General features: G+C 31.4%; 1 pseudogene; it reads right to left on the bottom strand.

Moving 5' to 3' along the window:
- Positions 1–24,788, bottom strand: part of LOC120124740 — a 45,943-nt pseudogene that overhangs the window by 994 nt on the left and 20,161 nt on the right.

The following is a 24,788-nucleotide window of genomic DNA, read 5'->3' as shown; positions in this document are numbered from 1 at the left end:
AACTTGAACCAACTCGCTAAAATTTCTGCCGATTAAACCGACACTTGGTTGGATCTTAACCTTGAACCTCCAAGTTCTCAGGTTGTCCTCCTTGCCACTAAGCTAAGGCCTTTTTGGCAAGGATTGATAATTTACTATTAGCTAATCCAAGATATCCACAAATCACAATGGCATTTCAAAACCTTTCCCAGAGTCCCAAACCAATGGAAAACTGGGTTTAATTTAATTGTCCTAAATTCCTTTTAACCAGACAAAAAGGGGCAAAACCAAGATGAACAAAGTGCTACTAACCTTAATGCACCCAGATTCTTTAATTACCTTAATGAGTAGTTTCTGATCAAGAGCATGTTTTGATGGGATTGAACAGATAACCACATCCACTTGCATCACAGCTTCAATTAGACTCCTCTCATCATGAAGTGAACCTTATAAACCCCAATTTGAAGGAAAAAAACAAAACTAAAAATCAAGGTATCAATAAATCATTAAGAAGTGTAGAAAAAAGCTAAAAAGAAGTGACCTTGATGGGAATGGGCCCAGCAGTGTAGAGAAAGTTGAGCTTTTGAGCTTTGTTTGGGTCACTAAGAGAGGAGTCTCTTATGAGAATAAAGGTTGGGTGGGCTGTATTGAGCTAAATGGTAACCTAATCTTCCGGTTCCTCCTATTACCAAGACTACTCTTCTTCTCCATTGGTATTATGGGAACCTTTGTTTCACACTATGGGAGCAAAGGGTAACCCTTTTTATTAGGGACAAAACAAATTTTGCGTAATAAATTGGTTGTTCTATAAAAAGCTTCAAATTTCAAGCTTTGAAACAAATGTTTATGACCCTCTAAAATAGGGAATCTTTGCTTTAAAAATTAGGATAAACTACATACTTAGTGCCTAGATTATCAATTTTGTTTCGTTTTAATACCTAAACTTCCATTCGGTTCAAAATCATACTTAACATTTACTTTTTGTTTCATTTTAGTACCTCGCAGTTAAAAAACTTAACGTGTGAGTTGTACGTGGAAATGTTTTTATAGATAAATTACATTATTCATCACTCAACTTTCTTCTCACTCCTATTTTGGTCACTAATGTTTAATTTTTTTAATTTAATTACTTAACTTTCAAATTGCTCCTAATTTAATCACTCTAACTTTCAAATTTATTTTTTTATTTTAATTATGTATTAATAAAATAATAATAATAAAAATGTCATGTCACAAAAATTATTATTAAAATAAATTGGAGTGATTAAAATAAGAACAATTTTAAAGTTGAGTAGCTAAATTGAAATTTTAAACTTTAGTGACCAAAATAAGAGTGAGAGGATAGTTGACTGATGAATGATGTAATTTACCCATAAAAATGCAGTACAATTAAATTTTTAACGGTGTGTACTAAAATGAAAAAAAACATTAGATATATTTTGAAACAAATGAAAGTTTAAGTATTAAAAAAACAAAACTTATAATTTAGATACCAAACGTGACCTAAAAATTAAATCTTAGGATGTGAAAGTGAGAATTTTTATATTTTATTTCCAGAGAAAAAACTCCATTTCAAAGAGAAAGATGAAAGGTTTCATTTTCCTCACTCTTTTGCAGGTGTTTATTATATAGAATTAATTTTAAATTTATAAAATTTAAAAAAAAAAAATTCAAGTGACTTATTTATGATATTTTTTATCTTTCAATGACTAATTTGGTGATTAAATCATTAAATTTAGTCTTGAAGGGTGAAATTTATATGATTAGTCCTTAAAGCCTAAAAGAGAAAAATAAGGGCTGAAATTATTGTTTTGATGGTGAATTCAAGTAAGTTAAGGTGGAAATAAAGTGCAGGAAACTTTGTAATTACAATGTTGCTGATAGGGAAGCGACAATGGATGATGAATGTTGTTCATAGTTGAAGGTCAAACCTATAAAGATCTAAACTCGATCAAAAAATGAGAGGGAAAGAATGAGATGCTATGGGTGGCGACAAAGAATGTAGGTATTTAGATTGGGGTTGCGGGAAATTAAGATAAAGAAACAAAGATTAATACAATGAGGAATAAGGATAATAAAAAAGATGGATAAAATAAAGATAAAAATATATAAAAAATAAAAGAAAGATATGTAATGGAAATATTAAACTTAGCCAATGGAGGTAGGTAGAAATAATGGAGAAAAAGGATAATGGATTTGTGAAAGATGAAGATAGATGGATAAATGTCCTATCGAACACTCCTAGTTGCAATGAAAAGACAAACTCGATAATACAACTCTAACCAGCCCTCCTAATCGTAATGAAAAGGTAAACCAAAGTGTGAAGATCTCTTTCTCAACAACCTGAAAAGAACTCAAAGGAAAAAAGCTTCGAAGGCACAAGGCAAGCAAATCTTGCAAAAATATACTCATGTTGTATTATTATTCAAAGAAAAAGTTGATGATTACAATGGTGGGAGGAGCCTTCTTTATATAGGTGAAGAGTAATCCTTGTTGTAACATAACTATATAACAAAATAATAAATAAAAAATGTCCTAATAGTAATAAACTAAAGATAATTATTTTAACTCTATCTTAATTCCTAATAATAAATCTAATCCTTAAAGATAATGTATCCTCCTATATTAAATTATATTACAAATAATCAATAAAAAATTGAAAATTTATAATGTTTATAAAATATCGTATTAATCCCGTGTAAGAATTTCTTCATGCATTGTCTTCACTAAATGAGCATATCTTGAGTTCCCGACGTTAGATTGATGCGATTCAATAATCGTTGGAAAGCTAAGAGACATTTGGTCATAACACCATAAGACATGTTGACCAAATAGCATTAGGATCCCATTCAAAAAGTAGTCAAAATATGTTACTTTATTGTTCTTCTTTTCCTATGCTTTGTCGCATGGATCACTTAGAAGCATTAGTTCATCATCCTTTGATGTGAGCCTTGGGATACATATATTATCATCCATCTGTTTAAAAGGATTCATCTTTGAATTTGAAAGATCTAAGAAAATAGCGTTAGAACCTTTTAATGATTCATTCGCATTATACTTATCGAATATATATAATTTGAATCATTGAGACTTTTTTCTTCTAATATGTTCGAGTAAAAACATTAGTCCAAATAAGCATGTGTTGTCTTCATTATGGCATATGGCATATATCATTCCCTTCTCCTCAAAAGGATTCGTCCGTGAATCTAAAATCCAAGAGAAAGAAAATTAGACGTGTGGAAAGGTAATATTGTAAAACACTTACATAGATCAATGTGATGTATCTTTATGCGCTTTAATAGAGGTTTCTTCCTTGTTAGAATTGATTTTCTTGTTGTATTGAAATTCTCTTTAACATAAAAGTCTTGTAATTTGGTTTTCTATTTGAAATACATCACGTTAGTCACTATAGTCCTTGTTGGTGATTGATTCAAATATGTTCTCTATGGTTTCACTCGTGTGTGAAGAGAATTAGTGTTTAAAAACCATGTCAAGTGGTCCATGGAAGTGATCCATAAAGTCTCCTAAGTGTAGTTCAGGAACTAATAATTCTCGTGAGGAACCTTTCGGAATGCAGAACATGTTCAATTGAAAAGAAAACCCATCTATAGAATATAACTCATTAAAAGCACTTTTAGAAGAATATGCATGAATTTTAGAAATATTCAAGTCATCATGATATACATCTTTGACATGTTCAATTCTCAAAATAGCGGTATGCTTTTGATAAGTAAGAGTGTACCTTCTGGATAGTGCATATTCTCCTATGTTTTTCTTACCTCAGTCTTTTAACCACTTAAAGATTTCTTGGTTATTATGGATGACAACCTTTGTCAGAAGTATGTTTTATTGCCAAACTTAAAGTATTAGAATCTGGTCAAAAGAAAAGGAGTAGATATGAATATCATCAACATAGGTAACAACATACTTACATGTGGAGTGGTTTAATTTGTGTGTCTTTACTGAGGTGGCACAATGACTAAGGCTTTCCTAGATGGAGCCTTTTCATATAACATCTAACTTTTGATTTCTCTAAAATAGTTTGTTTGATAAGGTACGATGGAACCTTGAATTAGATCATCTTGATATTGTTTCTCTATTTCCGATGGTAACCTGTCAGGTGGATTACCTAACACTTATCAAAAACCCTGTAAGATAAAAATAAACACGCTAGGAAAATATGTGTTAATGTTAGAAATTGAAATGGTTGATTCCTTAAAGCAAACAAGGATGAAAGGCTTTTCGTGAAGAAGTCTCTCTCTCATTTTTTTTATGCTCACACATAGATTTTGAGTCACTCTTTTCTTCTCAAAATTAGGTTCAGTCACATCTCCTGGGTCATTTCTTAACTTTTATGGGTTGTGACCTCTTTTGTTTTTGCCTCTTTTTTATTGTCTTTTTCTTTTTATGTTCTCTCTACCTCCTTACAGATTCTCATTTGATATTTCAGGATTTCCTTTGGTGGCATTAACCGAAGACTGTAAGGCTTACCGTCTAAGTTCAAAGTGTATTTGTTTACCTTACCATAATAGGTAGCATCATTATCGTAAATCCATGGTCTTCCCAAAAGAATGTGAGATGCTTGCATTGGATGTACATCATCACACCAAATTTCACCATAATACTTTCCCATATGTGGGTTAACTAGGCATTTTTTGGTCACTTTCATCTTGGAACCTTCATTAATCCATTGTGGACAATATGGTTGCTGACAATGTAGGTTGAGTGCATCTACAAAGTAGCTACTTACCATATTTGCACAACTTCCATTATCAATGATTCTGGAGTAAGGTTTACATTGTATCAAACATCAAGAATGGAATAAGCTTGTTCTTTGAATATCAACATCTTTCGTATCTTCAATGTTTAGAGGCCAATATATAACCATACAACTAGGTCTGAAAAATTGTGATGGTTTAAACATCTTGAAAATTAACAACACTCAATGAAATATGTAATGTGAAAAAAGAAAATAAAAGAAAACAATAAACCTCACAAGTCACTCCAATGAAGTAATACAATGAGAGGCAAGAAATTCGATCTTGTACTCATTAAACCTTTCTTCTCCAAATAACTTTTCAATGTTCGTATCGGAGTTCAATCACTAACAAAGAGAAAGAATGTTTCTTAAAACTCTAAGAGGCCAAACAAAGGTAAGGATCCAAGAGAATGAGAATGCAAGGAAGAAGAAGTATGCAAACTCTTTTAGTCCTACTAACACAAGGAAGTGAACATTTTAGAAGATGTAAATGAACAAAGAAAGGTAAAACAAAAGTACCTAAGACAATAAGAGTCAAAGAAAAGTTGGAAAACCCTAACCCAGAAAAAACATGGATTACAGGATCAAATTTAGCAACGTTTTTGAAGGGGTTGTCGATCTCCCAAAACTCTGATTTTTTTTAATGTTCCTTAGTGAGTTTAGTTTCAATTTAGAAAAAATCAGCACAAAATTTGTTCTGGAAAATTCTCAGAAAATTCATCAATGTTAAGTTCCCAAAATATACCGATCAAATGCAAGATCAAATTTATCAATATTTATGAAGAATTTTCCAATCTCCAAAAATTCTGAATGTTTTTGGATGTCTTCCAATGGATGTAGTTGCAATCTGTAAAATTTCAGAACCGAACTCTTTCTTGAAAATTATAAAAAAATCTTCAAGAACCAATGCTCAAATCTACCAAGCAATCTTGAATGATGAATTAGATGGGTATAAAGATGTTTGATTGGTTTGAATTTTAAACTGGAGGTTGCTCTTTAGATGAAGCAAGTACCTGTAAAAAGATAAACCCCAAATTCTATCATTTGCGATTTGCATTTTTTTGGGTTTTTCTTCATCTTTTTAGCCTTTTTTTATTTTCTTTTCTTTTCTTTGTTTTTTTCGTTTCTTTTTCCTGAAAATTAGCAAACTAATAAAAAGGAATTGAAACTAAATTAAAACAATGTAAAAACAACATAAAGATAGGGAAGTGGAAAAAGATGATGAACGTTAGTTTTCGTTGAAGGAATAAAACCAAAAAAGCTCTAGACTCGATCGTAAAACGAGAGGGAAAGAATGAGATGTTATGGGCGATGGCAAAGAATTTAGGTATTTGGATTAGGGTTGCTGGAAATTAATAAAAATAAACAAAGATTAATACAATGAGGAATAAAGATAATAAAAGATATGGATAAAATAAAGATAAGAATATATAAAGATAAAAGAAATATATGTAATGGAAAAATTAAACTTAGCCAATGGAGGTGGGCATAAATAATGGAGAAAAAAGATAATGGATTTGTGGATGATCAAGATAGATGAATAAATTCTTATCGAACCCTCCTAGTTGCAATGAAAAAGCGAACTTGATAATACGACTCTAACCAACCCTCCTAATCACATTGAAAATGCAAACCAGAGTGTGAAGAGATCTCTCTCAAGAACTTGAAAAGAACTCAAAGGAAAAGAAGCTTCGAAGTCATAAGGCAATCAACTCTTACAAAAACGTACTCACATTGTATTATTATTCAAAGAAAAAGATGATGATTACAATGGTGGGAGGAGCCTCCTTTATATAGGTGTGGAGGAATCTTTGTAACATAACTATGTAATAAAATAATAAATAAAAGATGTCCTAATAGAAATAAAATAAAGATAATTGTTTTAACTTTATCTTAATTCCTAATAATAAATTTAATCCTAAAAGATAATGCATCATCCTATATTATAGGCATAATGCAATAAAATAATCCTAACATTTGACAGTATTGTCAAATTTACACGTATTTTTTGACACATTTGACTACTCAACGTTTCATTTTGGTCAAAAAAATAATCGGTGGATGGAAATAGTTAGTCAATTCACGGTCAACGCATATGGCTTACCAAGCAGGTACACATGGATGAAGATGCCGACGTGGTTTGTCTAACTCATGGTACATGATGACATGATAGATCCACTTGGACTAAATGTTGATGTGGCATGTCCACGTGTGATTTCATTTCATCAAACATTTTTTAAATTAATTAATAATTATTTTTTACTTAATTATAACCAATCAAATATTGCCACGGGGCACATGGAATTTTTTTATTAAATTAAGAAGGAAGGAAGGACTAAAACCCCAAAGAATACCACCCATGGATTTGAACCTAGATCTGGTGGATAAAAAGCTCAAAGCCTAACCACCATACCAACTCACTTAAATGCTATTATCATGTTAATAACAATATTTAAAGTATATTGTAGTCGTTAAAACCACAACACAAGCACTTTATAAATTTAAGTTTATAAATTTATTTTTTATTAAATTTAGATTACATACTTTCTAATTAAATTATATTTTCAATTTTAATTAATTTTAAATTTATAAAGTTTAAATAGAAAATAAAAAAATTAATGTTTTATTTTAAATTTATAAAGTTTAAATAGAAAATAAAAAAATTAATTTTTATTTTAAATTTATAAAAAAAATATTTATTTAGTCTTATGTCCAAAAGATAAATTAAAATAAAAGTTTATAAACACAATGTTGAAAACATTTTGATGTTTTGATATAACAAATTAAATATTATTGAATTTTAATATTTTATTCAATTTTAAATCATATATTCGATTTAATTATTCGAATATAAAAAATATTACTCCAAGTTTTCAAACGTAAATTTTAAACCTTACTTAAGTGTAAAATTGTGTTTTAGTCTTAAAATATTTTTGAAACAATTTTTACAAAGTATTTCGAACCTTAATCGGGCCAAAAATTATTTTTACAAAGGGATGTACCAATACACTCTGGTCTGTACTGATACACCCCCTACATCGAATGTATTTTGTGTACCGGTACACTCTTGTATGTACCAATACACTCCCTACTTTGAATGTATTTTGTGTACCGATACACAGCTGATGCATCGATACACTCCTGGCTCCGAGAAACATCAAATGTAATTAGTGTACCGATACCCTTGGGATGTACCGATACACTAAGTCAACCAACGGTCGAAATATTTGAATTTTACACTGAGTGTAGCGATACACTTAATAGTTTACCGATACACATATGCTCCCAACAGATTTTTTAAGTGAAAAAATACAACAACGACTCTATTGACTTCACCAATGATCCCCAATGTTCAGAATTGATCCAAGGTGTATTAAACAAGCTTAGGAGCCATTGATCAAAAACAAGAAACAAGAATTGAGAGAGAATCAAATAGAATCAAAGAGAAAGCCTTGAACTTATCGTTTGAGCATTTTCAAGCCTATTTTCATTCAATATTCATTTTGCTTTCAAGAACACAATTTGTACTCAATTGTATTCATTCTTGAGTGTTCTTTCTTTGTTCTATAATTGTGCAAACATCTTGCCTTGTGAGGTTTTTCTGTAAGTTTGCGAAATTTGTATTATTCTCTTTGGGAGAGAGTGTTCTCAAGAATTTCGGGTAGAATTCTTGAGGGAGTTGTAAGATTACTCTTTGTCCTCAAAAGAAAGAACAAATTAGTGAATTTGTTGGAAAATACTTAGTGTGGATAGCTAAGGTAGTGGACGTACACTTTGGTTGAGAAAGTCAAACTACTCTAAATCGCTGTACAAATATTTTCAATTTTCTATAAAACCTTCAATCGGAATTTTTATTTCCAATTCACCCTCCTCTTAGCTGATTCATCGATCGATTAACTCAACAATTGGTATCAGAGCTACACTCATTTGAAGGTTTAACCACCTCTTGAGTCGATTCGAGAAGAGTTATATCGATATTCAAGTCATCAATGGCCTCCACTTCAAACTTCGACTTCGTTCTTGATTCAATGCCCGTCAACAAGCCTCCTTTCTTCAATGGAGCTAATTATGCTTATTGGAAGAATAAAATGAGGTACTTCATTCAAGCAAGTGACATGAGAGCATGGAATATCGTGGAAGATTGATACATCATACCATCCACTCATTCAAGATTGTGGAGTGAAGAAGAGACAAGAATGTTTCAGCTCAACTCAAAGGCTATCCATATTATATTTTGTGCTCTTGGACCAGATGAATACGGAAGAGTTTCATCTTGTACAACCGCCAAGGAGATATGGGATAAACTACAAGTCACTCATGAAGGCACAAACGAGGTAAAAGAATCTAAAATTAGTCTTCTAACTCATGAAACCGGATGAAGACATCAAAGCTATGACGAATAGATTTCCCGTGATTTTCAATGGTCTCAAATCATTTGGAGAGATCATTCCAAATGAGAAGCTTGTAAGGAAGTTAATTTATTCTCTTTCTAAAGCTTGGCAATCGAAGAAGACGGCGATCATCGAAGCTAAAAACCTAAAGTCTTTAACTCTCGATGAACTCATCTCTCCTCACGCATGAAATGATGATTCAAGATGAGGTATACCTAGAGAAAAAGGACGAGCCAAATAAGGAGACGGAGAAGAAGAAAAACGTTGGAGTTACTCTCAAATCCACAAAAGTTTAGAGTGATTATGATGATGACGATGATGATGAAGAAATGACATTATTTGCCAAACGGTTCATAAAATTAATGAAGACCAATAGTGGAAGAAAATTCAAAAGAAATGAAGGCTTTAAAATTGAACTAAAGTAGAAGGACCCGATCATTTGCTACGAATGCAAAAATCCCGAGCATGTCAAATACGATTGCCCACAATTAAAGAAAAAGGTCAATCCAAGAAGAAGCACAAGGCACATGTGGCTACTTGGAGTGATGATGATGAATCATCAAATAAAGAGGAACAAGAAGTAGTAAACCTGTCCTTGATGGCCACCGGGGAAGACTCTCAGGTAACCTCTAACTCATTTGATTTAGAAGATTATTCTTATGATGAGTTAGTAGAGGAATATATTGGGTTGGCCTCGGATTATGAGAAATTATTTTCAAAATACAAGAAAGATATTTCAAAATTGAAAAACGAAAATAATCTCATATCCAAGACCAACAATGATCTTGAAAGTAAAATTAAAGAATTGCAAATCAAAATCGAAGATTTTGAAAAGAAAAATTCTGATTTGCATAATTTACTTTCAAGAGTTCATGACGATCATCGAAAAGAAATTGATGATCTTAAAACTTCTTTCAATAAAGTTGGAACAAAACATTTTGAAAATGGAGAAAGTTCAAAATTCAACTTTGTTAGAAAAAGTTTTAAAAACTACAATCATAGAGGTCCCCGAAGAACCTCTAATGGAAAAATCGTTAGAAGTATATGGGTTCCTAAAGAGCTCATTACTACTAAAGATAAGGATATCCTACACAAATGGTTACCCAAGGGGACTAAGATTTTAGAAACTAATGAATATGGACCCAAAAGAAATTGTGTACCAAAAATAAAAAATTAATCTATGTTTGTAGGAGAAGAATAATTTCTACAAGACACAAAATACAAGTTCAAATTCATGGTTCCTTGATAGTGGATGCTCAAGACACATGACCGGAGACAAGAGCCGGTTTATAGAGCTTAACGACAAAAATAGAGTAATGGTAACCTTTGGTGACAACTCAAAAGGTTACATTGAAGGTATAGGCACTATAGGTAATACCTCTTCCATACAAATAGAAAAAGTATTATATGTGAATGGGTTAAAGCATAATCTATTGAGTATTAGTCAATTATGCGATAAAGGATACAATGTACTATTCGAAACAAATGGTTGTAAAATTGTTGACATTGCATCTAATCAGATTATGCTTGTTGGTCATAGAATATGAAACATATACATGGTGCATTTAGATTCTATTAATATGACTAACTTGTGCCTAGTTGCTAAGGATGAACATGATAGTTGGTTATGGCATAGGAGACTAGGACATACTAGCATGAGTGTTTTACAAAGACTATTTCAAGGAGATTTAGTAAGAGGGTTGCCAAAGCTAAAATTTGATAATGATGTATCAACTAGTAGAGTATTACAATTGATGATGTATCCATTAATGATGTATCAACTAGTAGAGTATTACAATTGATCCATATAGATCTTTTTGGGCCAATTAGGACTACTAGCTTGGGTGGAAAACAATATTGTTTTGTATTGGTAGATGACTATTCTAGATATACTTGGGTTCTATTCTTAAGTACTAAAGATGAAGCATTAGAAAAATTCATCACGTTTTCAAAAGTAATCCAAAACGAAAAAAGGTTACTCCATAACTAGTGTTACGAGTGATCATGGTACTGAATTTGAAAATCTTGGATTTACTGATTTTTGTAATTCTAATGGTATTAGCCATAATTTTTCAGCACCTAGAACTCCTCAACAAAATGGAGTTATTGAGAGGAAAAAATCGAACTTTAGAAGAAATTGTTAGAACCATGCTTTGTGAAAACAATTTGCCAAAATATTTTTGGGCGGAAGCCACAAAATACCGCTTGTTATGTTATAAACCGAGTAATGATTAGGCCAATTTTAAAGAAAACTCCATATGAACTTTTCAAAAATAAAAATCCTAACATTAGTTATTTTCATCCTTTTGGATGTAAATGTTTTTTTTTAAACAACGATAAAGAAAATCTTGGAAAATTTGATGATAAAAGTGGTGAAGGAATTTTCTGGGTTATTCCATAAATTCTAAAGCTTATCGAGTATTTAATAAAATAACTTTAGTGGTAGAAGAGTCTATACATGTTTTCGATGATAATCCCCTTCTGATGAAGGATTCTTGTGTTGATGATGACGTAGGTATCATAAATACAAATGACGTTATACATGACGTTGGAGAACCATCATCAAAGGAAGAAATGAAAGATGAGGAAACTCACGATGCACTCGAGAATCCAACCATTGAAGAAAGGGAAGTCTCTTACCCAAGAGAATACAACTATGTCAAGGATGGTGAAATTATAGGTGATCCATCCAAAGGGGTAACAACTCGATCTTCTCTTAGAAATATATGTAATTATGTTGCATTTATCTCATGCATAGAGCCTAAGAATATCCAAGAAGCATTAAAAAATGAAAATTGGATTATGGCTATGCAAGAAGAATTAAATCAATTTGAGAGAAGTAGAGTATGGACATTAGTTGAAAGGCCTAGTAATAAATCTACTGTAGGTACTAGGTGGATATTTAGGAATAAGCTTGATGAAAGTGGTAATATAGGGAGGAACAATGCTAGACTTGTTTCTCAAGGCTATACTCAAGAAGAGGGCATAGACTATGATGAAACATATGCTCCCGTAGCTAGGATGGAAGCAATTAGAATGTTATTAGCATTTGCATGTTTCAATGAATTTAAATTATATCAAATGGATGTTAAAAGTGCATTTTAAATGGTTTTATAAAAGAATAAGTGTATGTGGAACAACCTCATGGCTTTGAAGATTCAAAAATTTCTAAATCATGTTTTTAAATTGACAAAAGCTTTATACGGTTTAAAACAAGCTCCTAAAGCTTGGAATGAAAGATTGTCAAAATTTTTAATTGAAAAAGGTTTTTCAAAAGGGAAGGTTGACACTACATTGTTTTTAAAACGAAAAGGTAAAGATTTATTAGTAGTTCAAATTATGTTGATGATATAATATTTGGTTCTACTAATGAGCTCTTTGCCAAGAATTTTCTAAGCTAATGCAGAGTGAATTCGAGATGAGCATGATGGGGGAGCTATCATTTTCTTGGGACTCCAAATCAAGCAAAGAAAAGATGGCATCTTCATCAATCAAGCAAAATATGTCAAGGATATGCTCAAAAAGTTTGGATTGGAAGATGGAAAACCCCAAGCCACTCCAATGAGCGCATCTACAAAGCTTGACAAAGACACATGAGGTAAATGTGTAGATGTTAAAATTTATAGGTCTATGATTGGCTCTTTGCTTTATCTAACCACAAGTAGACCAAACATTATGTTTAGTGTTTTCTTATGTGCTAGATTTCAATCATGTCCTAAAGAATTACATCTAAAAGCCATTAAGAGAATCTTTAGATACCTTAAGGACAGTCCTAGTTTAGGACTTTGGTATTCTAGAGACTCTAGCTTTAGCTTGCATGCCTTCTCTGATGCGGATTATGGAGGATGCAAAATAGATAGGAAAAGCACCTCCGGTACTTGTCAATTCCTAGGAAATATGCTGATTTCATGGTTTTCAAAGAAACAAAATAATGTTGCATTATCTACCATTGAAGCGGAATACATTTCAGCCGGTAGTTGTTGCGCACAAGTTTTATGGATTAAACAACAACTTTTTTATTATGGAATTGAAGTTGGTACCATTCCTATCAAGTGTGATAATACTAGTGCTATTTGTCTCACTAAAAATCCCATCCAACACTCTAGAACTAGGACATTGAAACTAGACATCATTTCATTAGAGATCATGTCACAAAAGGAGATATAGTTCTAGAATATGTTGATACTTTGCATCAAATAGTGGATATTTTTACAAAACCTTTATATAAAGAAAGATTTTGGACACTTAGGAGAGAATTAGGTTTAACTAACCTATCTTCACTTAGTGTTTAAAATAATTTCAGCACTTTTAATTAGAATTGAAAAATGCTTATAAAAATAACAATTTTTGATTGCATTCTTTGCTATTAGTTAGGGGGAGTTTATAATCTTTAGTGAAAATTAATAATATGTTCAAACAAAATTTAAAGATAGATTTGTTTGATTGAACATTGTTAATTTTCAATCTATGAGTTGTCAATACCACTAGAGCTAATTTATTTAGCATTCTAAGTGTTTAAAACGGATTTTTTCATTTTTGTGCACAGTGTATCGATACATCCTCTCTATGTATCGATACACTATGAATGTGTACCGATACATTCCTTGAATGCGTATCGATACACTCAAGAGTGTACTGATACACCCATCGGGTTTTAGGCTTAAAATCCCTAAATATCATCTTTTTTCCAAACCCCTAAACTAAAATACTCTCTCACCATTTTGCCTCTCTCAACCCCTACTCTCTAAATCACTCAAAATCAATGCTCTCAAGTCTGAATCTACTCGATTTTCAACTCCTAATCCTGCTACGATCATTAAAATCGTGCAAACATCACTACATTCCACTCAATCCGAAATTTTCACGTTAAATTTTCTAAAACCACTATTTTATTAATTTTTGAACTTAGGACTAGTTTTAATTAGTTCTAGGTTGAATTATATATATCGAGCATTACTTATATTATGTTTCTAAACTAGTTTCTACAACTAATTTCATCAAAAACACAAAATTTCTCAAAAAAAATAATTTCAAAATAAAAAAATTGATTTTAAAATTTGATATTTTTGATTTAATTATGTTGTTTTGAAAACTACATATTGATTTTCAATTATTGTTTTCAAAAATAGTTTTCAAATTTGCCCATTAGGATTATTTTAGAGAATCTTGAATATTGAGGACTCATATTGAGTTTTGGGATTGATTGTATTGCATACATGTGTTTTTCAAATTGCAGGCATTCCTTTATCCCATTTCGATCTTTAACCATGTCTCATTCAAAATGCCCTAGGTCATCTTCTAGTCGGTCTTCAAACCAACCTCAAAACCAACCTCCTATTCCACCTCAAAATCCAAACCCAAACGCTCCCGAAATGACCATTCTTAATTCTTGCTTTAACCAACCTGGTCGTCGAGAAGATCTCTACCATAGGTTCGTTAATTCTTTTGAGTCATATAAAATTTGGGAAGAGCGTATTCCCTCTATCCAAGCAATGGTCGATATGAAATTTAAATATCTCTTTCTACCCTGCAATCTTGGAAATTTGATAAACTCTTTCACCTCAAACCTATCGTTTATCACCATCTTGTCTGCATTTTCTATTCCAATGCGGTTTGTGTCCAAAACGAGTCTCGAACTGCCACCGTAGGGATTCAGTCCTATCTCTTAGTTCAATTTCTTTATATTGACTCCGACACAATAGCTAATATTTTTGGTTTAGATAATGAGGGTCTAGATAACGAAAAAGAAATTGTGGCTACACCTTATAAAGCTAAGGCTAGTGCAAGTACCTTGTTAACCTATCACGAACGTTTTCTTCATTTGATTATCTCTTGGTGGTTTAGACCATCCGGAGGTAGGTACTCTACCCTTAGAGTTTTATATTTATAGTGGATACATCGTATCCAACATAAAAAGAAAATAAATTTGCCACAAATCATTTTCGATGAGGTAGTAGAAACTGTGAACAATGTCCCGTCCAAATATGTTGAAACCTTAGTTTACTGTTATTTTCTTAGCAACTTATTTATCAAATCCAATCTTAGGGTCACGCTTGATGTAGCGATTCCCCTTAAGAACCAAATAAATTTCACAACATTGAAGAAATCAGGATGGTCCGGGGAAAAGGATCAATGGGTTCGATCCACTGAGAAAACACCGGGTGCTAGCTCTTCATGAGCTCCTCCGGCACCGGCTGCGGACAATGATCCAGAGCTTGAAGAACTCATGCGCGAAATAGATGATCACATACCCGAGGACGAGCCGGTACAGTAAGAGAGTCAGATGCCTCCATACTTGATCGTTTATGGAGACTCTTGACATGAGGTTTGCATCTATCGAGTCCCATTTAACTGCTAACAACGAAGCGATGAATCATCGATTCGATGCTATGGACGAAAGGGTCGACGCACTTACACACGATATGTGGCTAACATATGGGCACATCTATCACCTCCCGATCCACCAATGGATGATTAGATCTTTTTCTTGCTTTGTTTTCTTAGGTTGATTTAGAACTTAATTGTTAAAACATTTTGGATGTTTTTGGATTTTTTGTGTTATGGATTTTTGGATGATTAAACTTGGATGTTATGGTTATTGTTTGAATTTATTTTGGTTTGGATGGTTAATTTGAACTTAATGTTTATATTAATTTTTGCATCATTTGCATCGTAGTTGAATATGACCAATTACCATTGCACATTATTTTGAATATTGATTATGGACTAATGGATAACAATTCTCTTGTTTGTGATCTTAGCAGCTTAAGCTATATCTATAAATATCAATTGGCTATTTTTCTTAAAAACTTGTTTAAAAACGTTGTATAGAGTCTTTTTGATTTAACAAAAAGGGGAGAATAAAGTAAGGGAGAGTAATTTACAAAATTGATTTCAAAAATATTTTTCAAAGAAAATCTTAAAATTACTTAAATGTTTTGTTATATCAAAAAGGGGGAGATTGTTGAAAACATTTTGATGTTTCGATATAACAAATTAAGTATTATTGAATTTTAAGATTTTATTCAATTTTAAATCATATATTCGATTTAATTATTCGAATATCAAATATATTACTCCAAGTTTTCAAACATCAATTTTAAACCTTACTTAAGTGTAAAATTGTGTTTTAGTCTTAAAATATTTTTGAAACAATTTTTATAAAGTATTTCGAACCTTAATCGGGCCAAAAAATATTTTTTACAAAGGGATGTACCGATACACTCTGGCATGTACCAATACACCCCCTACATCGAATGTATTTTGTGTACCGATACACTTGGGATGTACCGATACACTAAGTCAACCAACAGTCGAAATATTTGAATTTTACACTGAGTATACCGATACACCTATGCTCCCAACAGATTGTTTAAGTAGAAAACATACAACAATGACTCTATTGACTTCACCAATGATCCACAACGTTCAGAATTGAGCCAAGGTGTATTTAAACAGGCTTAGGAGCCATTGATAAAAAACAAGAAACAAGAATTGAGAGAGAATAAAAGAGAAAGCCCTGAACTTATCGTTTGAGCATTTTCAAGCCTATTTTTATTCAATATTCATTTTGCTTTCAAGAACACAATTTGTACTCAATTGTATTCATTCTTGAGTGTTCTCTCTTTGTTCTAGAATTGTGCAAACATCTTGCCTTGTGAGGTTTTTCTGTAAGTTTGCGAAATTTGTATTCTTCTCTTTGGGAGAGAGTGTTCTCAAGAATTTGGGGTATAATTCTTGAGGGATTTGCAAGGTTACTCTTTGTCCTCAAAAGAAAGAACAAATTAGTGAATTTTTTGGAAAATTCTTAGTGTGGATAGCTAAGGTAGTGGACGTAGACTTTGGTTGAGAAAGTCGAACCACTCTAAATCGATGTGCAAATATTTTCAATTTTCTGCAAAAGCTTCCACTGAAATTTTATTTCCAATTCACCCCCTATCTTGGTCGATTCATCGATCGATTAACTTAACACACAAGCACTTTAAAATCTTTTATTTTAAATTTATAAAACATTTTAATTAATTTTAAATTTATAAAATTTAAACAGAAAAATAAAGTATTTTAAATTTAAATAAACTATTTAAATTTAAAAATCAATTAGAGATTATGTAATTTAAATTTAATAATTTATAAATTTAAAATTAATTAAAATTTAAAATATAAATTTAATTAGAGAGTATGTAATTTAAATTTAATAAAAAAATAAAAATTTACAAATTTAAGTTTATAAAGTTATTATGTTGCGGTTTTAATGGCTATAATATACTTTAAGTATTGTTATTAGCATTATAATAGCATCCAAGTGAGTTGGGCTGGTGGTTAGGCTTTGATCCTTTCATCCACGTTAGTATTTAGTCCATGCGGATATGCCACATCATCGTGTACCATGAGTTGGACAAGCCACGTTAGCATCTTCATCCACATGTACGTGTTTGGTCAACAACAGGTATTGACCGTCAGTTGACTAATGGTTTCCATCCACTGATGGTGCTTTTTAACCCAAAATAAACGTTGAGTGGTCAAATGTGCCAAAACTAAATACGGGTAAATTTGACAATACTATCAAACGTTAGTGTTATTTTCTTTTATTATACTAAATTATATTACATATAATTTATAAAAATATTAAAAATTCATAATATTTATTAAATCTCACATTAATCCCACCCGACATCAAATTAATGTGATTCAAGAACAGTTAGAAAGCTAAGAGATAGACATTTGTAACTCCAAAAGACATGTTGACCAAATAACATCAGGATCCTATTCAAATAACATGTTGACCAAATAAACTCCATAGAGTCTAGTAACAGGCTGCATATTTGAATTAGCATTATAGTGTATATAAAGGAAACTTAGTGTATATGGTAGGCACGACCTTGTGTGTATTATAGTGGGCACAACCTTATGTGTATTAGCACTTCAGTGCATATTTTGAGTCGTATACTCAGGGTTCTCATAGGCTTATATTTGGGATATGGTTATCGGTTAATAAATTATAAACATGTGAAAAAGCTTATGAGCTTTTGGAATGAATGACAAGTATATTAGTAAGAAATTTTATATATGATTTATATCATGTTAATATATGGTAACATGACTTAAATATAGGTAAAGTGATCATAATGAATTGAGTTATGTTATTTATTTATATTTATCTGTTGTATTGCATTGACTATTACTATAATTGTCCCACTAAGTGTATACTTGCATGTGATGATTTTCATGTGTAGGTAAAAAGCAGGAATCATAGTAAGGAGTACTTGGTATCCTAGTTATCGAGGAGTATATCTATGTATCAATTATGACATCTATCTGATGTATTGTGATTTTACTAGTTGGCATGTATACAATAGTAATAGATGATCATAAACTAGTTTAGACTTAGTTGTAATAGTTTATGAATTAGTTTATGTTATTAAAACGAATGGAGATAATTATATTAGTGTTGAAAATGTTTAAATGGATTACATGTATAATATTCAGTAAAATAGAATAAAAATGGACAAACCATTTAAGGTTGAAATTAGATAGTTTCTGAACTGCTAAGTTGCTGCTTGAAATCGAAATTAGTTTGAAACAAAAAACTTATATTACTTGATTAATAAATAAATGATTAATTGTAATTTTTGAATAAATAAATTATAGTGAATGTTAGTAAATCAATATGTGACATTTTGAATCGTATTTAAGAATTATATAGGGTAAGGGTGTTATATTAGGAATGTTAGAGGGTTGTGCACTCTGAGATACATAACCCTCAGCTACACTATGATATCTACCTCGACATGTCATATCAGCATTGTATGTCTTTATACCTATGGCACTTGCATGCTCATTTAGTGGTTTCTAGGACTCGTGGGATAGAGTTAGTCAGGCTTTATACGTGTACATGCCTCTAGAGAGTCAATAGTACTATACAGATTAGAATGACGATAATAACCTCCATTTCTTTATGATTTTAGAGAAAACCTATTACAGATGATCCATAATACAGTTTGGACGGTAGGGACAAGATTCATGCATCTCTAGCAGCCGACATCGGGGACGAGTTCATCCCAGACACAGACAATCATGATGTACTAGTAGATATAGGGGTCGAGGAGGCAACCTTCTTTCGGAACCTTACCTCTTCCCTTGGGTAGATAGTAAGGGCTAAACCCACTAGAATTCCCCATTTTTTGGTTAAGGACTAAAATATAAGTTGTAAAAGTTTAGTGACTAAAGTATAAACTTTGTGAAAGTTTATGGACCAAAAATGTAAAATTGAAAAGTTATATATTTTAGCCCGTAAATGAATCGTTTGGCCTAAAACAAGAATTTTTTGGGAATCATATTTTTGGTACGGGATTCATATTAAAATCTATAAAACAATAAAGTTCGATATAGAAATCAGGTAATCGGATCGAATCAGAATTTCACGAAAATTTGATGGTGCTATATAAAGGTTGGAAATATTATTTTCATACTTTAGATCAGTGAAATTTGGCATGGATCAGTTGAATTGAAGTTAATTTGTTAGATTTGGTCGAACAGTGGAAATTTAATGAATAAAATGCAATTTTTGAAAATTGCAAGGCCAAAGTAGAAATTCAAAGACAATTTGGTTCGTATTTAACTAAGGAATATTTTAATGGAGGATATTGCAATGGCATGGTTGAAATTATTAAGTTTTATTAATAGCAAAATGGTAAACTAGTTATAAATGAATTTTAAACTCATTTATATTATTGTAAAGACGTGTATTAGTTAATTAATATTGAAAAGTCAAGAATTGTTCTCTTCTTCTCTAGCAAACTGTGAACACCATAACTAAAAGAGGTAAAAAAATTCAAGTTCATTTTTAAGCTAATTCGATTGATTTTTGGATTAAGCTATAAGATATAGAATTAATTCTCTTGAAATTCTTTATCATTTGGTATAAAAATTTCATGGAAATCATGCTTTTATGATGAGTTTAGTGATTAGGCTTTATGAAGAACATGTTTGATTTTGAAGATTTAATGGAAGATTATTATGCTTTTGATATTGTAGATTAATTTCCAAGTATGTCTGATGATTAAAATCAAGTGCAGAGTTATATAATACATTCGGCCATACCAGGGTTTGCTAAGAATGATTGGATTTTGATTTAATTTGATGTTGTGATAATTGAAATAACATGAATTTGATGTAATAAAGTTGAATTCATGCTTGAAATTGAATGTAAATTAAGCCCTAGATGACTTGGGACATTCAACCATAAAGGGAAATTTAGGGCGGAATATTGAAAAATTTCCTATGATTTAGAATTGATATTAGATGTGTCCTACAAGTTTTGAAGATCAATTTGGAAGCTTGAAATAGAAAAAGGGCTATTTTACAAGTTTTGAAAATTGTGAGATATTATTGCATAATTGTGTTAATTGGGGTGTTCAATTTGAATTTTAATACTGAAATGCTGGAATTTTAAGTTAGATTAATGATTGAGGGTCAAAATGCAAATTTGGATAAGTATGATTATGGAATTCAAATAGTCTCAATAGATGGGACTTAATTGTGAGTTCTTAAAAGTGATGATATTATTTTGTTATGAAAATTACAATTCTGAAAAATTTATTAGCATGCTGGTTTTTAGAGTTAAAATATTATTTTGGGATCAAATTGCAAGTTTATTAAAGTAGGTGGTTGAATTAGAAAAGTCTAAGGAAAAAGAGGATGAAATTGCAAACCTTTGAATGTTGAGGTATTAAATTGAGTACATTATCAAGGTGCTGGAATTTTAGTAAATTATGTGAAGGATCATTATGGATTAAATGGAAAGGTTGATATGAATTCTAAAAGAATTCATAATTAGTAATTTGAATGCAAAGTTGGTAAAAGTTGAAGTTTATGATGATAAAATAAATATTTATAGAATCGAATGAGTATTTTGAGAAGTTTGAAATTTGTGATGGAAATATGATTTTGTTTTATATCGATTAAGTATCGATTTTTTTTATATACTTTATATTATTAAGTTTAGATTAGTAGTACGATACTAACATATAGTTTGAATATTTTATGTTATTATGATTTTGTCATACCACAATCAATCTAGTGACCCAAGTGACTTGAAAGGGAAGGAAAAAGTGTGGGATTGAGAAGATTATCGTAGGAAAAGTTCGATAGTGAGGCAAAGGTGAGTGTATATTTAATTTTTATTTATGTTATCGAACAAACATTGGCTTGAATGAGCCAGTGACGGAGTTACTATGGTAAGAAGTGACTCCTAAATATTATGAGATTTGTGATTCATGTATAAATATCCATTTGGTACGTAAATAGAATTATGGAATAAGCTAAGGATGTTAATTAAGGAAAGTTGCCTAGAAATTATGATTTGAATAGTAAGTTTAGAAAATCATCATAAATTATACAGAAGTGATTAGAGAATGATCTCTATATCGTTGGATTTTTATATCAGTCTAATTTCATTTAAAATAAACGGCTACTGATTTCAAGGTGTATACAAAGAGATATGAATTTTTAATCGATGATAGGTTAGAAAATAGGGCAACAGATTATTCTCAAAACAGTTTATGTAAGTCAACTTTGAAATTTTGCTATAAATTGTACAAGGTGAACTAGAAGAAGTAACTTATATGGTTAGATTTGTATTCGAATCTAGTTTCCAGTGGTATAAATGGAATAATTTTTAAATATGTATATTAATACAGAATAATATTTCTTTGATGGTAGTGCAAACTGATAGATATTGAAATTTTGATAAATTTTGTAGTCGAAGCAATCGAAAGCAAAGGATTAAACCTAAAGCTTAGTGAGACTTATACTTTGATTTATAAATAAAGTGTCAAAATGAGTATAATTAGTCTATTTAATTAATTTGATTGAGTGCGACTTGTGATAAGTAAACCTCGTATTATTTTAAAGTATATTATCTATTTTAAATATGAATTATTTACAAAGTGTTTGTATAAAGTTTTATGGATGATTTAGGGTATGAACTGACCATGTTCTATTTTGACGATGATGAAGTAAAAAACTGATTTTGAATTTGAAATATTGATTATGAAGCAAATAAGATATGATCTGAAAGCCCATTTTATATTGCTTTGAGAGTCGTAGGTACAATTGGCATGCCATGAGGTGGAGTGATTATGATTATGATCTGGTACATTTATGTACATTATGAGTAATATCGTTGGTGCAAATATAAAGCAATGGAGTGCATCTGATACAAGATGCATCATGAGTGCTTATTTGCACACTCATGCTCACGAGTCCGTATTCTCTTGCATACATTTGGGTATGAAGGTAATGTGAGAGTGATGATATATGAAAGAAAAGAATATGGAAAATGAAATAAAGGTTCTGAAGTATGAAAGAAAATAATATAATTGTTTATTGTATTTGATGTTAGTTTACATGATTGTTGATAAAATCATGAGATGATGATTTTCAGGTTTTCATGAGGAAAACGGCTTAAATAGCTCGGTTTGAAAGTTTAAATGTTTTTAATTAAATACATTTATGGTTTAAAGTATTTTATGATAATTAATTATCTTACCTTAGTGTTATTACCTCTAAGTATTTCTTAGCGCGTGATGATTTTCATGCGTAGGATCGGATAGAAAATGAACGTAAAGTGAGGAGCCTCTTGAGCATCCTTTCAGAAATCATACCTAATATAAATATCAGTAAGACATCTTATCTTTGACTTATTAGTGGCATGTATATTATATATGTGCGTTGCTTTATTGGATTTCTTTTTAAATGGTCTATAATAGTAAATTAGGACCATTTTATTTTTGGCTAGTCTAGTTATGTTTGTATTTATGAATGAATAGTGTGTGTGTATATATATGTTTTAAATGGTTTTCTAATTAAGTAATGTTTCGACAATTTTATATATTTTATAAACAACACTAAACTGCCTAATTATTGCCTAAAATTAGATTTTTTTAGGTGAAAAAATATTATTTTATGACTTTACGCGATTAACTAAATAATTTAAAAGTTGTTAAAGGAATGTTTTGTAATGAAACAAAATTTTAAGTGTCTATCATCAATGAATGTTTATAGTGTTAATGTAACATATTTAACTCGTATCTCGAGAAGTATACATGTTATGGGTGTTACACCCAACGCCTCAGCTACACCACCTCTCTTACCAATACCTCTAGCCAAATCAATAGTAGCATCTTAGGAGTTCCATTAAGGAGACTCTACGGATAAAAGATCACTCAGTTCTTTGGTTTAGGGGATAATGATCCCATAGTAGAAGATTAGTGGCTTAGAGATGACCTTTACACCCTCCAACAACTGCACCTTAACCCTAATAGTAAGCTCAAGTGCTTCACCGCCTTGTTTAAGGGTGACGACATTGACAGGTGAGAGACGATAGAGTTGGCACTAGAGCCAGTGAGGTCGTCTTGGGAGATGTTCATGTTCGAGTTCCACCAGAAACACATAGGAGAGGCTCACACTAGTAATCTGAGGGAGCAATTTCTATATCTATCTCAAGGGGATCGTATCGTGATAGAGTACAAGCGAGAGTTTCTCAAGTTGAGTATATACGTTCCTGAATTAGTTTTGACAGACGAGAACCACTTTCGTAGATTCAGAAAAGGCATATACCTTGATATTTTGTCACTCTTTGCAGCCAACTCTCCTAAGGTCTGTGCTGAGTTGTCCTGCCAGATGAAGGAAATCGAGAGGGTCTTGAGTAAGAGGGCTAGATAGTCCAGTGAGACTGTGGCACAGTCCAAGAGAGCTACTCAGTCGACAAGGCCATCGTAGACTCTATCTAAGAGGGTTAGAGATATTCAAGGTACAAGGATACCCCCAACAGTGCAGTTGAGAAAAGCTGGTCAGAGTTCAGACCACAGAGGTAGGTTTGAGTCTATGAGGAGACCCCTGACGTTAGTCTCTGGAGCAAGCATCGTTGATTTAGTGAGAGTCTTCACTCATCATATATGTACTCATTATGGAATAGGCACCCATGGATGTACCAGCAGTGATCGAAGGGTTGCTTCAGTTGTGGCTACTTTGATAACTTCATCATAGACTGCCAAAGGACTCATGAAGTAACTCTAGTAGCTACTCAGAGGTCGGCTTCGTCTATGTAGAGGGGCCGAAGACTAGTGAGGGTAGTTGTAACATCCCAAATTATGGGTTAGTGACTAGAATGCAAATTTTGAAAGTTTAATGGTCAAAGTATAAAATTTGGGAAAAGTTTAAAGATCCAAGTGGTATTTTTCCCAAAAAGAATTTATTCCATAAATGGATTTATTCAGTGACCAAGATATAAGATTTTGAAAACTTGGTGACCAAAGTGTAAACTTTGAAAAGTTTAGGGACCAAAATTTAATTTTGAAAAGTTACATTTGATTTCGAAAATGAGGAAATAAATATATTATTTTCACATTTTTTAAATGTTGGAAATAATATTTAAGGATTTAATTCCATATTTAATTTGGATTGTTGGATTAAAGTGACTGAATTGTAACTTTTGGAAATTACAAGGGCAAAATGGTAAAGTTGGAAAATATTTTGTCTATATTTGACTATTGGAAGATGATAAGGTTACTGTAGCTTGGTATTAATGTAAATATCAAGTTCATTAAGGGTAAATTAGTATAGATATTTTGATTTCAAGGGTAAAGTGGTCATTTGAC

Source organism: Hibiscus syriacus, unplaced genomic scaffold (genome assembly GCF_006381635.1).
Source record: "Hibiscus syriacus cultivar Baekdansim isolate YM2019G1 unplaced genomic scaffold, ASM638163v2 tig00110429_pilon, whole genome shotgun sequence".
In the NCBI taxonomy this organism is placed as follows: domain Eukaryota; kingdom Viridiplantae; phylum Streptophyta; class Magnoliopsida; order Malvales; family Malvaceae; genus Hibiscus; species Hibiscus syriacus.
Note: the sequence above shows the minus strand (reverse complement) of the source record. Positions and strands in the feature narration are given on the sequence as shown.